The sequence below is a fragment of the Diabrotica virgifera genome, chromosome 5 (genome assembly GCF_917563875.1).
Source record: "Diabrotica virgifera virgifera chromosome 5, PGI_DIABVI_V3a".
Classification (NCBI taxonomy): domain Eukaryota; kingdom Metazoa; phylum Arthropoda; class Insecta; order Coleoptera; family Chrysomelidae; genus Diabrotica; species Diabrotica virgifera.
In genome coordinates, this window is record NC_065447.1 from 112,069,432 (window position 1) to 112,088,211 (window position 18,780).

The 18,780-nt window shown below is 35.6% G+C and overlaps 1 long non-coding RNA gene across 1 annotated transcript; it reads left to right on the plus strand.

Moving 5' to 3' along the window:
* The first annotated feature begins 15,166 nt into the window (after positions 1–15,166).
* On the plus strand, positions 15,167–18,252 carry LOC114335060 (uncharacterized). The gene is made up of 3 exons (XR_007697946.1): positions 15,167–15,493; positions 15,552–15,746; positions 17,529–18,252. It is a non-coding gene; the product is annotated as an uncharacterized LOC114335060 (long non-coding RNA).
* Positions 18,253–18,780: the final 528 nt, after the last annotated feature.

Sequence of the window (18,780 nt, forward strand, 5' to 3'; positions counted from 1 at the left end):
CCCTAAAGCCACGAGCCGCCACTGAGTTTCCTTTACAAACTCTACCTTAAACTAACCTAAGTTAACATCGTCCTCGGTTTATATATGCGATAAAGTTATTATGGACCATTCCAGAAATATCCGCGCTCATCTATACCACTCGATCGATGTTCTGTCGGCACGACTACCGTTGTCTCGAATGAATGGAAATTTCTAGTCGTGGGGACCGTCTATTCGAAATTCTTTCGTTACACCGCTTACCTCTTAAGATCTGAACGTACCGATCAGCAACTCTAGATGAAGATCCAGGATGGCGGAATCTACAGGACTCCTAAGCTCTGCATACACGCCTAGAAAAGAAATAACAGTCTGCTGTCTTTGAAGGGTATATCTTCGGGTTCATGCAACACACGGTGATTCGTACGCCGGTTTCTCTGAAAATCACTTCAAGCATGCTTCTCACATTCTTCCAATCCAGATTTTCTACTGCATGGCCTATTTTTGGTAAAGCCAAATTCGTGATGTCATAATTACACACGATTTTCTTCAAATTAGTTAGAGCACGCCATATGTTCTCGTAGCTTGGCGTGTCTGTATATCATTTTCTGGTCGCCATATAAAGCAAAGATCGAGAACCATCTTCTAATCGTAGCATTCTTTCAACTTTAGGCTACTGATTTCTTAACTCGTCCAGGTGGCCAAACTTCCTATTGAATACGGACGAGATTCCTTTAGTCATCTCGCGGTCTTGGGCAACACAGTGGGCTGGAGAGACGTTTTATGAAACACTAAACAGAACTTTTGTGGTCACACCGAATCTAGTACTCGTTCTCTCTGCGTAATTTGACATAAATTCCTTAAAACTTGGCTATACAGCATCATTCATCTTATGTTGGAGGATTCGTGCTTGTTCTGTTTCATTTGAGCCGGCATATGGTGCAAGACGATTTATGTGAATAACTTTTGGTTTACCGTTTGGGAACTTATTAATTCTGTATATTACGTCATTTTTTTCTTCTTAACTTCATACGGACCTTCCCATTGTCTTTGCAGTTTAGGACACAAGCCTCGACGACGTTGTGGATTATAAAGCCAGACAAGATCACCTACTTTGAATTTTTCATTCTGGCATCGAGAATCATAGTGATCTTTCATTCTGTCACTGGCTATCTGGATGTGTTGTCGGGGAAGTTCATGAATGCTGTTCATTCGCAACTTCAGGCGCTCGACATATTCTTCCTCTGCAACATATTCCTCGGAAGGTCTGCAGCCAAACTCTAGGTCGCAGGGCAAACGAACTTCACGACCCAACATCAGGCAGGTTGGTGTCTGACCTCTAGTTTCATTCACGGCCGAGCGGTAGGCTATCAGGAATAAATAAATGTGCTGATCCTAATCTCGCTTATGTTCAGATACAACTTTGGACAAGTCTTTACCCATCGTTCGGTTCATCCTCTCGACCATTCCATCTAATTGAGGATGCAGGGGTGTCGTTCTGGTATAATTGGCACCAATCAATTTACAAACGTTTTGGAAAAGGGCTGACTCAAAGTTTCGCCCTTCTTCGGAGTGTATCTCCAAGGGAACACCAAATCGGCTGAAGAATTATTTAATAAGTACCTCTGCAACGGTAGCAGCTTCTTGATTTGGTAATGCATAGGCCTCGGTCAATTTCGTAAAATAATCCATGGCTACCAGGATGTATTTATTTCCAGCATCGGTTTCTGGAAATGGACCTGAAATGTCGATTGCTACTCTTTTCATAGAACTGCCAACGTTGTACTGTCTCATTTGTGCTTTCTTTTTACCAACTGAACCATTACTGGATGCACACAGTTCACATTTCCGGCACCATCTTCGTACTCATCTTTACAGTTCAACCAACAGAACCGTTCCCGAACCTTCTGTAGAGTCTTCGTAATACCAAAGTGTCCACCTGATGCACCGTCATGCAACTGACGCAATACTTCTGACACTTTACTTTTAGGTACAATCAACTGAAGCTTATATTCTGTACAATCATCACTCTCAAAGGTTCTGTACACAAGATCATTTTTTAGTACCAGGCAATTCCATTGGCTCCAATAGGCCTTGACTTCTGGCCTACATACACTAATGTTCTGCCAACTAGGTCTCTCGCCTCGACGCATCCAATCCAATACTCTCTTTATACATGGATCATCTTCTTGGGCGTCTTGTAACTGTTAAGGCTGCCATTTATCATTAACGACGGTGGTTCGTCTCACGGGGCAAAATCGTTCCTCTAATTTGGCACAATGATTACAATTTGCATTGCATGGTCGTCTGGAAAAGGCATCAGCATTGGAATGAACTGTTTTGGCCCTGTGTTCTATCTCGCAATCATATTCTTGTAATCGTTCTAACCATCTTGCCATCTGGCCTTCTGGATTACGGAATTGTATGAGCCATTTTAAAGCAGCGTGATCTGTTCGAAGAAGGGAATTTCTGCCATACAAGTATTTAGGGAAATACTCGCAAGCCTTCACTACGCCCAGCAGTTCTCTTTTGGTAACGCTATAGTTTTTTTTTCTGGTTTCGATAGGACTTTGCTGAAATAAGCGATGACTTTTTCCTCTCCATCCTGGATTTGTGAGAGAACAGCTCCTATGGCACTGTTGCCAGCATCGGTGTCCAAAACAAATTTTCATGCCTGTCTCGGGTAGCTTAATATCGGTGCAGTGATCAGAGCCATTTGTAGTTTTTCGAAAGCTTTTTGGCACTCTTGACTCCATGCATATTTTTTGCCCTCCTCCATCAACTTTATTAGGGGCTTGGAGATATTGGCAAATCCTTTGACAAATTGTCGGTAATATGTACATCTTCTTCTACTGCACTACAGCACAAATTGAGCCTTCCCCTCCTTTGTTTTTGGCCTCCACCTTTGCTTGTCTGTGGCTGCTCTTCTCCATACACGGACTCCTAAAAGGGCTTGTGCGTCGCTGTTCACTGTGTCTTCCCAGCGCTTTCTTGGCTTTCCAACCGGTCTCTTTCCCTGCATTCTAGCATTAAGTGCTCTTTTTGGTAGCCTATCCTCTCCCATTATTATCACATGTCCGGCCCATTACAATCTTTGTATTCTAATGAACTCTGACAGAGGTGCTACCATATAAAGTTGATAAAGTTCATTGTTGTATCGACTTCTGAAGATTGCGTTTTTCCTCACAGGTCCACACGGTAATATGTACATACGCCAAGTAAACTTCTAATTTCATAAAACTAGGAAGACAACGAAAAGATTCTTCTTTACTCAGATTTTTGAGTACTCGAAACTGTCTTTCGGCACTTTTTCCTAGACGAAAAGGGAGTAGATACGTGACCATTGTCCTTTCTACTTTCTTCTATATTCGTCGTCTCCGTGCTTATAAAGCTGGAGATTCAGGATGTAACCAGAAAGCAGTTTCTTTCGACGAAAAGTCTTGGATTTAAAATATTGTTTATTGTTTTATTTCAATTATAATATTTTAATTGTTTTATTTCAGTAAACTTTGCATCTGGGTCTTTTCGTCGTTTTCCTAGAGATGTCGCTGTTTTGCATCTCAAAGGTGGAATTACTGCATCGCGGTGATTTCCCTTAAAAGGCAGGCTTGTTTAATTTTTTTTCAGAGTTGGGACTGCATAGCTACAATGATGAAGCATAAGATGCAGATATAGCTATCTGTAGATGGTAATCTAACTCTGAATCAAATTGAAACAAAACTGCCTTTCCCCCTTCCCCCTTCTAATTTCATGTTTATCTTTTGGTACTGGCCAATCTTTAATTCCTCAATCTTTTCAGGATCAGCTGTTACACCATTACTCGATGCAATATGTCCCAAGTACTTAACTTCTCGTCGAAACATGTGACATTTCTTCGGGCTTAACTTCAAATTCGCTGCCCTCAATCGTTGAAAGACTTCTATTAGATTCTTAGCATGTTCATCAAAGGACCTTCCAACCACAATTACACCACCCAAGTAAACCAGACATGTTTTTCATGTTAGGCCTCTTAAAACTGCCTCCATTAATCTTTCAAATGTGGCAGAAGCATTACATAAACCAAAAGGCATAGCCGTAAACTGCCAAAGCCCTGATCCTATCGAAAATGCGCGGTTTTCTCCCGATCGGCTGGCTCTATGTCTACTTGACAATATCCACTTTTTAAATCGATTGTGGAGAACCAACGAAAACCGGAGAGAATATAAAATGTATCGTCTATTCTGGGCAAAGGATAACTATCTTTTTTGTTACCGCATTGAGCTGGCGGTAGTCAATACAAAAACGCGCTGAACCATCTTTCTTCTTTACTAGAACTACTGATGATGCCCATGGGCTGTTTGATTGTTCAATTACCCCTTGTTTGTCCATATCCTTGATAATCTCTTCGGTTTCATCTCTTTTGGAAAATGGAAGTCGTCTAGGCCGTTGTCTGATTGGATGAGTCTCCGGTATTTATTTTATGCGTTACTATGCTTCTTTTGCCCTTATCCTTCTTATTAATAGCAAAAACATCTTGATACCCTATCAGCAAAGACCTTACTTTTTCCGTTCGTTCATGATCAAGATCTTGGCATCTTTCAATGATCATCTCAACAAGCTCCTTTGGATACTTCGACTTCGATGATTTCTCATTGGTATTCCCAAATTAAAGCCACTGGAACACACTGTCCGATAAAAGCTCCTCTATACAACTTGATAGCAGTTTCCCTTAAATTCAAAACCCTTCGACCATCCTTAAACTTCCCTCTCGGCAGTGTCCATCAAGTCTGGCCATCAGAATTTTCTCACTATTACCGGGTATGGTTAGCATCGCCTGTAGTTAGTAAGCGGATGACATCTTCTTTGTTGTCGTGAAAGGGAAACTCTTCACCATTGATCTTGAGGACTCCATTTTGAATATCCAATACAGCCCCAACTTTTCTTAGTATGTCCATTCCCAATATGAACTCGTCGGAGATCTCGGCAATTATTAATACTTGGTGTTCAGCTGTGGTCTGGCCAATGGAAACTGACATATTAGCGTCGCCATATGCATTAATTAGCTCATCAGTCGCTGTTCTAAACCTTAGTGTTGCAGGTGACAATTTAAGATGGCCTCGTACTACTTCTGGACGTGCGGTAGTTCTTGTTGCACCTGTATCCGCCAAAAACGATCTTCATCTATTATTGATACGACCTTCAATGTGTAAGTTCCCAGGCAACCAAGTGACGTCATATAACGTTGAGGAAACGTCAGTTTTTGGTTGAATATAACACGTGTTTGAACATTACGTCATATAGACGTCTTTTGTAGGTGATTTTAAATACGTAAGATTAATGACGTTAAAATTACGTTTAAAAAACGTTTTAATTTCAGACAGCCTAAGTCTGACGTCACAAAATTGGGAGGAGCTTGCTTGTTTGTATTGACTCCAAACAATTTCGTTTGGGTATAGATATCGCTAAATGTTCATAAGAAATTTCTCATTTATTGTTTACGTGGTTTGTGCCTTGTGTGATAAAATAAGACTTTTCATTTAGATATTTAGTTGAAGAAACGTGTAAATTAAGCGATTTTTATGTGTTTTTGCTCAGTGAGTTAGTTTAATGCAGTAATTCTTCTTGAAAACTATTTGAGGTTATGTTTATTTGTTTTTAATTAAGCGTTAAATGAAGATATGAAGGCAGCGTTAAATTAAGATATTAGTATGCTGGATAACTTGTTAATAAATTATTTATTAGTTTCATATATATGTTGTTTCAGTTTTGACACAGTAAGTAGGTATATATAACTTGTGAAAATTCTAAAATGTGAGGGCTGGTACAATCATGCAGAATTAATAATGTTTCTAGCCTAGCGCACAAGCGATCTTAAACAAGTGGTAGTACTTATATCTTCGACACATGGGACGTAGGCCTATAGGTTTCATGTTATGTACCTATTTTTTATACTATTTTGAAACATCTGAAAGAGGTCACTTTTTGAAAGTATTAAAGACGTGATTTTACCGACGTGAAAAAAACGTAGATACGATTACGTTTTAAAATCGTCACAATTATGACGTCAAATCGATGAGACAAATACACGTGATTTTCAACGTCAGTACTACGTCATAGAAACACGTCAATTGGTCATTTTTATGACGTGTTATCTACGTTATAAAAACGTCGTTTGGTTGCCTGGGTTATGAATTCCACCGCAGGACGTAATGTTAACAGTTACTATGGAGGCTCTAGTTTTCGAGGTCGGCAGTTGCCCCTTGGTGTCGACCCGCTCTAGTTTTCCAACTGCTGTACGATCTTCTTACAATTTCGACGAATATGGCCTACGTCGCCGCAATTCCAACATCTAGGCTCGCGTCTCTTTGGCATCTCGTTACGAACTACTCTCCGTATCATTTCCACTAGACGTTCATCGTTGTGTTCGTCACTTTCTTCAATGGTTCTTACTCTATGGCTTCGTGAAGCTTGACTAGCCGTTTCGTGTTCCAATTCAATAGCAAGTGCTTCATCTAAAACTTTCGGTCTTGCTAGTCGTAAAGCTTTCTGTAGTTCACTATATTTCAACCCATTGACGAAGATATCTACCGCAATTTCTTCTAAAACGCTGTCTGGCACCTCCGGATAATCCAACCGCACCACACGAGCCACATCTGCTTCAAATTCTTGCAGATTCCCACTTGCTCGTTGACTTCTACTTCGCAGTTGTGCTTTGTATACTTGTTGTAGATAGGCATCTCCATAGCGTTTTTTTTAGACGAGTGAACAAGGTCTGGTAACATTTTTCTTTGCCCTTAGGAATTAACCTTAATATATCTGCAGCATCAACTCGTAGAGCAGCAGTCAAAGAAACAGCCTTTATTGTTCGGTCTAATGATTGGCGGTCGCAATATAGTCGGTTCGCTAAACTCAGACACAATTAACTGGCTAGTGATTTTAGTAGGTAATTTTTTTGTTTTTGTTCAATTTTGCCACAATTGGCAAAATTACTAACTATTTAGTAATTATTAACTATTTAGTAATTATTTGTTTTGCCAATTTTACCAATTTGACAAAATTACTTACTAAAATCACCAGCCAGTTGCGTTTAGCGAACCGACTATAGCTTCAAATTGTCTCAGGTATATGGACCAAGAAGACTTTCCATCAAAATAGTGGTAATTTAAATCTCATATGATGCGATGTTTGGTCTCTCGGTGTTTCATCTTCCACTACAGGATCTAAAGCTACTGCATTCACTGATGGTTGCACTTTTGTATCGGTCATCATGCTCTCTAATTGTTTGATCTTTTCCTCTAGCATTTCTTTATTGTTGTCTACACTTTTCTGTATTTTATCGAATGTTCTAGAAACTTCTTCAAATTTCTCGTTATTCTATCTCTATAAACTTCTTTAATTACTTGAGAAATCTCGTAAAATTTTTTAGCAACGTTTTCGAATTTCTCGTCGCTTTTTCTAGAAGTTTCATCGATCTTTTGAGAAATACCTTCGAATTTCTGGTCGAATTTCCCATTATTTATCTTAGACGTTTCATAGATCTTTTGAGAAACACTTTCGAATTTCGATAAGATTGCTTGTTCTGCTGACTGGAAGTGGAACGTCTTTGGGTCATCTCCGTTCTTCCTGAGGACACCCTTGAGTCATGTTTGTAGGGTTTTCTTGGCCCCACTGCTGTCTGCATCCCGTTCCCGCAACTGTTTTACGGAAAGGTCTTCTAGCAACATCTTTGGTAGGCTCACACGTACTTTTCAAATGTTCTTTTAAAAGTCCGAATACCGAACAATTAACGCCCTTTAATTATTCCCGACGAATAAAGTTCAAAAGTGTTTTTGTAAATAACTTATATTTGTAAATAAAAAGTGTAATAACTTATAATTACAATGAAACTAGCGGTTCCTATTTATATATGACTTTATTAATTTATTTATACGAGTTTATTTTACAAACTCTAGCTAAAATTAACTTAAGGTATCATCGTCCTCGGTTTATATATGCGATAAAGTTATTATGGAACATTCCAGAAATATCCGCGCTCATCTCTACCACTTGATCGATGCTCTGTCGGCAAGCCTACCGTTCTCTCAAACGAATGGAAATTTCTAGTCTTGGGGACCGTCTATTCGAAATTCTTTCCTTACAATATATTTTGTGTTTATAGGTAAAACGTAAGAAATCAAGCACACCAAAAGAATAAAGTCGGAAGATATCGATGTGTTTAATAAAAAAATCTTCTTCTTCAGCCTATATGCATCAACTCCTGGACAAAGACCTCCCCACGAGTTCTCCATTCTTCTCTGTTTTGTGCTAGTTTCTCCTCATTTTTGCTTTAATGTCGTCTAGCCATCGTTTTTGTGGTATTCCTCTACTATGACTGTGCTCGCGTTGTCTACAAGGTATATTATTTCTCGTCCACCCTTCGAGATTTTGTCGTGCCACGTGTCCTACCCAGTTCCATTTCATTTGCGCAATTCTGCCAATTACATCTTCCACCTTCGTCCTGCTTTGTGTGGCCTGGGTATATAATATACTCTTCGACACTTTCGATCTCACTTACACCTAAGTCGATTGTGATATCTTGATTTATCATCAATTTTGTTTTATCTAAATTCATTTTCAAACCGACATTTTCAGATTCTTGTTTAAATGTTTAAGTTACTTTACCATGTAGATTAGCTCTCCTGTATTGTTGCTTATGAGTACTGTGTCATCGGCAACTGTTCGATGACTTAAAAATCTGCCATCTATTTTATTTCCACGTTGTTCCCAATTTAACTTCTTGAACACATCTTCTAATGCAATAGTAAATAATTTTGGAGAGATAGTGTTTCCCTGTGTAACTCCTCTCTCCGTTTGGAGAGCGGAAAGAGGAGTTTATAAAAAATGGGAGAGGTCAAAAAAATAAAAATATTTTCAAAATTTTATATAAAATAGTAAAACATTGATAAAAGAGTAACTACCTAATACAATGAGAGGAAACGATACATGAATATACAATAGGAAGTCATACAAAAAAATTTAAACAACGAATGCCAATGGGGAAAGTATAATAAAAGTTTTGCAATAAATAATGGAATGTTTGTAAAGACACATAGCTACGATGAAAAGAAGAATGCAAGAGGACGTTGATTTCAACCAGTGGAAAACAACAAATTTTATTGATCCCATCATAAACAAAGCATGATCTTTAAACAATATAAGTACCTAGAATTAGAAACAAAAGTGGTGCGCAGTGCACGCTATAACTCTGGTCACTTTAGATAAAAGTAAAATACAAGCAAGAAGAAAAAATAAGAAAAATTAAGAGAATTGTAAACCAGTTTAAGACATACGTGCTAAAGAATAAAGAAATACAAAAACAACAAATACAAACATATAACACATAAAATCCAAAGAGAAAGAAACAAAACACAAATTTAATGTGAAAAATCAAGCAATAGATATCAATTAGGGGTAGAGTAATAAAAAATACCAATAATGTAGATAATTATAGAATGACAAATCAAAGAAAAGAACGAAAAATGCAAAATTCTGTTTATATCTTAGCTCGGAAATAGTACATATGATTTAAGACTAACCAAACTAATTTAAAGCGTTTCTGAATTTGGTGTAATACCGTGAGAAGTCAGATAGAAGCTGATTTATTAATATTAACCCATGTCATGCAATCACACAAAATAACAGTCGATTTGCAACGGAAATTCAAAAAATACTTCTCCTGATTTTCACAGCGGATTTAGGTAACAGAAACACACAAAAGTACAATAATTGCATTCTTTGCATATGACGCAGCTGTATTATCAACTAGTGAGAATCCAGTAGATGCCTCTTCTCATCTCCAACCCCACATAAAACCAACCCGCAGAATGGTACAATCAATGGAGAATTTGAAGAATTAAAATCAATGAAAGAAAGCCAGTACAAGTAACATTTACCATGCACCCGCCGGGAAATCTGTCTTTCACTTACACTTAACAATACACAATTCTGTCCGTTACCTTTTTCGCTTTCCGGTGACACAATTATAATATATCTTCTTGTTTCAACTCCGTTGCTTCACCAGAAACGAAGTTAGAAAACTATAGGTTCTTCCAAGTTGTGCGTTACCTTTTTCGCTTTCCGGTGACACAATTATAATATATAGCTTGTTCCAACTGCGTTGCTTCACCAGAAACGAAGTTAGAAATCTATAGGTTCTCCCAAGTTGTGCGTTATCTTTTTCGCTTTCCGATGACACAATTATAATGTATCTGCTTGTTCCAACTCCGTTGCTTCAGCAGAAACGAAATTAGAAATCTATAGCTTCTTCCAAGTTGTGCGTTACGTTTTTCGCTTTCCGATGACACAATTATAATATATCTGCTTGTTCCAACTTCGTTGCTTCACCAGAAACGAAGTTAGAAATTTATAGGTTCTTTCAAGTTGTGCGTTACCTTTTTCGCTTTCCGGTGACAATTATTATAATATTACATCTGCTTGTTCCAACTGCGTTGCTTCGCCAAAAACAAAGTTAAATTTTTAATTTATATTGATAACGATTATAACGTTTTTTTATATTGATAACGATTTCCGAAGTGAAAGTCGAAACGTCAAGTAAACTTGATTTAAAACTCGAATTATGTATATATTTAATTAATAATTTTAATTAATTTAAAACCTATGCCCAAATAAAATAGTAAATCTTATTTTGTATTTCTCACGCCCGCCGGTAAGAAGGTAACAATATTAAAAAAAAAATAAAAACCTTCAGAAAAATATCACAACAAAACGTTTTCGGAATCAATATCCCATCATCAGTGTTATCACCTAAAATAAGTATAACTCTATAAGTAAAACAAACGTGAGGTTAAATTTTGACAAGGTAAAAAGTGAATATATAGTTATACTTACAGGTTTACATGCTTTAAGCCACCAAAATATACGGGTAAAAACCCTTGAGTTGATTTTAAACAGTTGAGGTTACATTATACAGTACGTAAATCGTTCAGCTGGACATAGGGAATATACATTGAGAGAATTGTGGCAATTGCGCTAACCTGTGTTAGTTGAAGCTTCTGTTCGAGTACGAGTTTTTGGTGCAATAGAGCTGTTAGAACGAACAAATAGAATGAGTGAGTTTTGAAGCAAGGCTGTCCATAAATAAATCAAAAACAAAGTTTATGATTAATAAATTAATAATTTTACTTTAATTTTTTAAATATTTATTTATTTAAAAACTAATTTAAAAATTAAACAAATTACCCATTCCCTTAGGCCAAAAATGTTTAGCTACTACATTGTTATATTTTGACGTTTATTTGTGTCAGTCGAAATGATTTGTCATTTTTGAGGTTAATGTCCCTTAATGCTAACAACCCTATTGTCATCGAGAGTGCTCAGTTGCCACCATTTTCTCAATATAATACAATGTATGTATTTATGTATCTAAATATATACAATGCATGTTCCCTTTATCCAGCTGAACGATTTACGTACTGTATAATCCGATTTTAAAGGATGTTAAAAATATTTCCAGATTAACCCCTGGCATGACTTTGACTTTTGTCTTCTTCTTCATGTGCCATCTCCGAGACGGAGGTTGGCAATCATCATGGCTATTCTGATCTTAGATGCTGCTGCTCTGAATAGTTCGGTTGATGTGCATCCGTACCATTCCCTCAAGTTACGCAACCACGAGATTCGTCTCCTTCCTACACTTCTCTTGCCCTGGATTTTCTCCTGTATAATCAACTGAAGTATGTTGTATCTCTCATTACGCATAACATGCCCCAGGTTCTGCAGCTTTCGTGTCTTGATGGTTTCCAATATTTCCAGTCTTTTGTTGACTCTTCTCATGACTTCGTTGTTTGTTATATGCTCGGTCCATGATATCTTCAGGATTCTTCTATACACCCACAGTTCAAATGCTTCCAACTTTTTAGTAGTCGATGCGTTAAGTGTCCATGCTTCTATCCCGTAAAGCAGAGTCGAGAAAATATAACACCTTGTTAGCCTAACTCTCAAGTCTAATTTCAGTTCTCTTGCACAAAGTACCTTTCTCATTTTATTGAAGTTTGTTCTTGCTTTCTCTATTCGAACTTTGATTTCTTTGGAGTAATCGTTTGTGTGATTAATTATTGTGCCAAGATAGTTGTAGTTTTCTACTTGTTCTAAAGTTTTACCTTTAATTGTCAGGCTTTCATCATTATTTTGGGTTTTTGATATCCTCATAAATTTAGTTTTCTTGATGTTTATTGATAATCCATATTCTTCTCCATACTCAACTATCTTGTTTATTAGCTTTTGAAGTGAAGTGCTATTTAAAAAGTGAAATAATAAAATTTGGGCTTGTAAAACCCGATTTATTACATCCTTTATAGTTTTTCATTCCCAGTGACCAAGAAAAACCTAGAAGTTAATTGTATTTGAATCTATTTTACCCCATTTGGGGTTTCCGTTTGGAGACGTCAATTGGAAGTGACAAAGTGTTCAATAATTAAAAACTTTAAAATTTAATATGGACTATGCGGGGAGACCTCCAGATAAACCTCCAGATAATAACAGGATGGATGAAGATGATAAAATAGAGAAAAGTGACATCAATATAAATAACACATGGGACGGTAAATCAAAAAATAAAGGAGAAACTGTAAGTACCTAATAAATCTTATGATATTTCTACAGACAATATAAGAGAACATTTCCTATATCAGAGCAGTGATGTAGGTCCTTTCCATGTATATATATAGAAAATAATACTCCGAACTTTAAAGGTCAGCTTAATGCTATCAAAATTGGCGACATTATACTCTCTAATTTTTCGAATTTAGATAACAAAATTACTAGTATTGATTCCATAGGCAAGAATAGAATTAGAATTAAATTTAAAGATTATCAATCAGCCAATTTGTTAATCAATCAAAAAGCTTGCTCATAGGGCTTTTCATTCACAGTCATTTGTTTCGAGCTTCTGTCAAATGTCGTATAATCCGTGTATAATATTAATATATATGGATTAGACAACATATGACAGAAGCTCGAAACAAATGACAATCGATGAAAAGCCCTATTATTTACAAACAACAATTTAGATGTTTACGTTCCGAAGTTTATACTGCATAGACAGGGGATAATTAGGGACATAGATATAGAATTTTCAGAAGAATATATCAAAAATAAAATTAAACAATACGATATGCACTGTAAGTTCGAAGTAGTTTCGGTTAGAAGAATAAATAGAAAGGTAGAAAAACATATGGAAGATAAAACAATAATAGACAAAGTTCCAACAAAATCATGTATTGTTAATAAAGTGATTAACGACGTCGAACCCTATGTTCAAAAAATTTTATTATGTTTCTCTTGCCTTCCGTTTTGGACATCTTGGATCTCAATGTAAAGCACGTCCCAGGTGCAACAAATGTCATGATTTCCATAATACAAAAGATTGTATAGTAAATGAATATACTCCAACATGTTTCAACAAGTGCATGTCCTGAATTCTCTAGACAGAAACAAATTAAGAATACGATGCCATCAATAAATCTAAATTTCTTTGATGCATGTAAACAAATTCCGAAAGTTTCATATGCCAATATTGCTGCCAGAAATAGTAGTTCTTTCTTGCCAACCAATTCTAATCAGAATGAGCAATCCTATCAAGTAATTCCAAATAAATCAGCTTCATCCGCAAAGAAATTCTCATCACATATGTTCTTCAGCAGTAATAACAAAAACAAATTTTAAGCGACACCGGCCAAGTTCTTCCAATCATTTGGAATCAGCTAGAAAAGAAATAATTTCTCAAGAAAATATTCCTAGACAAAAAGGTGGTATTTATAATACGTCCAAATATACAGAGCATACAAATACAACAAACTTGCAAACACAAGGAGTACCATCACAATTAAATAATGTAATTTTAGAATTGGTTCTTAATATAATTAGTTCATTAAAACTCGCTGAAAATTTAGACAAATCAAAAACAGTGATTATACAACAAATTAATAAATACTTAAGTACGGCATCGATCTCACAAGAAGACTTACTATTTCAAACATTATGTCAGACACAACTAACCCTATAAATTTTTTACAATGGAACTGTCGCTCAGCAGTTTCTAATAAACCAAATTTAGAAGCCTTACTTATTCAAAAAAATATATGTGGCCATGTTATCAGAAACATGGTTTAAACCAGGAAAATTTTATAACTTCTCAGGTTATAATTGCTTTAGATCTGATCGCCCCGATGGGTACGGAGGTTCAGCAATTTTAATTAAAAATAAAATAATTACAGAAGAGATAAATTTATTGGAATATTTCATTCATAGGAGATTCTGACCAATAGAAAGCTACAGAAATCTAAATTAAATGGATAATTTTTGATAATTTCCCGTCGTCAAGTATATTACGTCAGATGCCCTTCGTTGCTACGAAAAAATACATTCAGTGACATTAATTACAATTAATTTTTTTTTAATTATAAAAGTGATGACTTTCAACCGTAAAATATTTATAACAACTGTGTGTTTAATTGTACTAATTTGTACTTACATAAATAAATTACAATAAAATTTGGGTTTTGAACAGTTTTATTCATGAAATAATCGCAACAAATTGCACTCGATCTCTAAAATTAATATAGAATTTTTGCCCCCGTGACACTTTAAGACATAATTTCACTCGCCTTCGGTTCGTGAAATTAAAACTGTCAAAGTGTCACTCGGGAAAAATTCAATAATTTTAGAGCTCTTGTGCAATTACTACTGATAATTATAATTTTACTTATACTTGCATGGCCGTTAAACTTTCGTGTATCAAGAAACCTATACATATAATATCCACATACAAAGAACCCGGTATTAGAGTAACGGTTGAAGAATGGGTCAATTTTTGTCAACACATTCCTTCTCCATTCATCATTGGAGGGGACTTCAACGCTCACAACATGGCATGGGGTTGCGAAACTAATGATACTCACGGTAAAGTTTTATTAGAGGCGATAGAACAATGATATACGAAGAACTCATGTTTGTTGTGTCACCGGTCAAACACAAGAATCTACAGATCGAGCAAGTCTCGTAAATTTCACGATTGCGAGCCACGCTTCACGCAACCGTGTTTGCGTACTTGTGTTTCGAGTTGCGTGGTCGTGCGGAGTTATATTTACCAAAAAATATAATCGTTTCTACTGATCATATAATATATCATGTCAAAATTAAATCAATATGTCAATATGGCTACTGGGTGTAAAAGATAAATGTTATTCTATCTGTTCTTAATGAGTTTTAGATAATTTTAGTTGTATTTCTTTGTAATTTTGTGTTGTACAAAGATTAATTTAACATTTTCTCTGGAAGTATTAATTTAGAAAGATAATATGCTTCATTGGTGTTGTGTTTTGAAGTGTGAAATGCAAAGTAATTGTGATAAAGTTCACTTTTAAACTGAACTAAATAAGGTATCTGAGAGACAACAATGGTTAAATGCAATACAATGTACAGGTTTTACTAGCGAAATGAAAATTTTCCTGTCCTGTCTGCTGTAATCATTTTATATCTGGTAAGTTACAATTACAACAGTAAGGATTTTTGAAGATGTTAACATTTTAATCTTATAGGAAAACCAGCCGACTTAATCGATAATAACAATCTCCAGATTGGGTTCCTTCAATAAATATGGGCTATTAACACAATGAAATAAGTTCCAGAAAATCTAAAATGGAGTGGTATCAAAGGAGAATTAAAGGAAAAAATATTCATATTGAAATTATTTATAAGGCACTGGACTGTCTTAAATTCTACAATAATACTAGGTGGGTAAATGATTTTAGACATTTTTCATTAAGAGTAGATTAAGATTAAGTAGATTTTCATTCAGTAGATTTAAGACTTGTTTACAGGGGTAGAGTAATGTTGCAAGTACTTGATAGAGTAGAGTAACTCTACCTGTAAAAATGCTCAGCACAGTAGAATAGCTGGTAGAGTGTATAGTTGGAGTTAAAGTAGAGTGACTAGCAACCTATGGCAAAGTAACTACTCTATGACCACCACTACTGCCAAAATGTCTACTCGGCTGCACACTCTACCCATGGAACAAGCTCAATTATGGCAGAATAGAGTAGGTAGGAGGGTACATGGGGGCGCTGTCATTCTGGCTGGAATTGTGTTTTGTGTAAATAGTGAAAATGAAGTTCACCGAAGATGAAACTTTAAAACTTGTAGAGCTATAATACGGCGAATACCAGTGTTTATGGAATTTAGGTAGTGTATACTACAGAAATAAAAGTTTGAAGCAAGCTGCGGAGGATGAAATCGTCGAAAGAATGGCAAAGGGGGCTTTGGAGTAAACGAGCTTAAGCAAAAAATTAAGAATTTAAGGTGCACTTATAATCAAGAGTGTTTAAAAATACAAAAATCGGTTTCACTATACTAGCATCAGTACTATACTTGTACTCTCCTCATGTGAATGGTATCAAGCCATTTTTGGTAGAGTACTACTGCTACTCTACTCTCCTCAAAACTCTACCCATGTAAACAAGTCTTTAGAAACAGTGGAAAATGAGGTAGCTAGTAGAGTAGTAGTAGAGTAAAATATACTGGTTTAGCAAATTACAATGTTTTAAGGTAATACAGTAGCGATAAACAGGTAGCCAAAACGTGTTCCAAGATTGTCACTGTAATTTTGAATATTTTTTCGATGCATTTGGCACACGTATTCGTAAAATAATAGAGAATGGCGGTACAGAGCCCAATTTGAAAAATATATTAATATGTGGAAATTACTCTGTAATTATACAATATTTAGAAAACGAGCCTGTACCGCCATTAAGAAGAACAAAAAAATACACTTTCTTCAAATAAACTTTTTTATCCGATGCCTAGATTTTGTGTAATTTTGGAACTACTAATGAAATAAAAAATTTTAGTAGTTCCAAAATAACACAAAATCGGATAAAAAATGTATTTGAAGAAAGTGTATTTTTTTGTTCTTCTTAATGGCGGTACAAGCTCGTTTTTTATATTGTATTTAATTACAGAGTAATTTCCACATATTAATATATTTTTCAAATTGGGCTCTGTACCGCCATTCTTTATTATATTACGAATATGTGTGCCAAATATCTCGAAAAAATATTCAAAGTTACAGCCGCAATCTTGGAACACATGTTCGCTACCTGTTGATCGATACTGTTTCCTCTTAAGATAGTTTTAATAGTTATTTATGATATAAGTATTAAAAGTACAATTTTAAGACACGCATGTGAAAGTTAACTTGAAAAAATAATTTTATTAATGTTTTGACTTCCACATCAGATGTCATTGTCAAAATACAAAATATTCATTATTATTAGGTTTGTTCTAGCAAACAGTCAAACTAGTCAAAAACCATCAGCAAACAGTTGGTCAGTAAAAGAACATAATACAGTCACCAATGCGATCCCCTCTACTCGCGCTGGTCCACTATTCGCTGATGGTTTCAAACTGATGCTAGAACAAACCTATTATTATTATGCATATCATTATCTGTAAATAATATTTCTTCTGATTGTTAATTGTAAAGGATAGAAAAATTACCATTTATTTTATTTTTTTAGAATCAGCTGAGAGAAGTGGTCTACAAAAAAACCAGGAAGGAAACGGAATATGTGGCTACGAAAGGCAAAAGAAAGGTTTACAAAGCAAATGTGACACATTTTTTTGAAATATTTAGGAATATCAGTAAATTGCATTAAAAAAATGTATGAAAAGATTTTGTTCAATAAAAATGTTTATATTTATCAAGGATGTATTATTTGGTATGGCCACATATCGTCAGTGATGTAATAATACATCCTATCTGTTTTTTCATGAGTTTTGTAAGAGAGACTAAAAACTTGTCTTGGGGTCACCTCCTGTTTTCATATGATATTTTTTGACTTGTTTTGTAGTAAATTAAACTATCTATGAACTACAAAACAAGTCAAAACTTACATATGAACACAGGAGGTGACCTTAAAACATGTTTTTCCATCTCTCATACAAAACTCATGAAAAAACAGATAGGAGGTATTGTCACATCAGCAAGGATGTACAGTGATGAGTGCCCTAATAACCGGCAAAATATGGGCAACATATTTAGTTGTGAGATAAAAAGAAATGAAACTAGTCGAGCTGGGAAATTTAGCGAAATTAACCTTTAAATTTACGTTATATTGATCCCACCTTTACACATATCGGAGGAGTATGTCAACTAAAACTGTCACTGTGACAGTGGTAGTTTCCAAACTCGTCTGATACATCTGAAGGTGGTACAAAATCAATACAATCTAAATGTATAAGTTAATATCGCTAAATTTCCCAGCTCGACTAGTTTCATGTCTTTTTATCGCACTACTTAATACATCTTTTGTGCTATTTTGCCGGTTATTAGAGCGCTCATCACTGTATTTCTGGTATATCCAGGGCATGTCTACAAAATATATCTTGAATGTCCAGAGAACATTCGTGGACATTCATGGAATGTTCCAATAAGACATTCAGGTAATGTTTAAAATGCTGACACAGGATTTTCCTGGGATGTTCAGGGAACATGTTTTCGGGGATATTCCAGGAATTTTTCAATGTCTGTGTACCTTCTATGGAATATTTTGGTGTTATTACCGCCGCACTCCACTTGCGATTTGTAATCAGGAAGATTGAACACATTGTTTCAAATACAAGTCAATCCATTTGTGACTAAATAATCATGGATTGACTTCTATTTGAAAGAATGTGTTCAATCTTCACAACTACAAATCGCAAGTGGAGTCCGACGCTTAGGGCTACTTCCTCTTCGGTATTATGTATTATACTACAGAAATCAGGAAC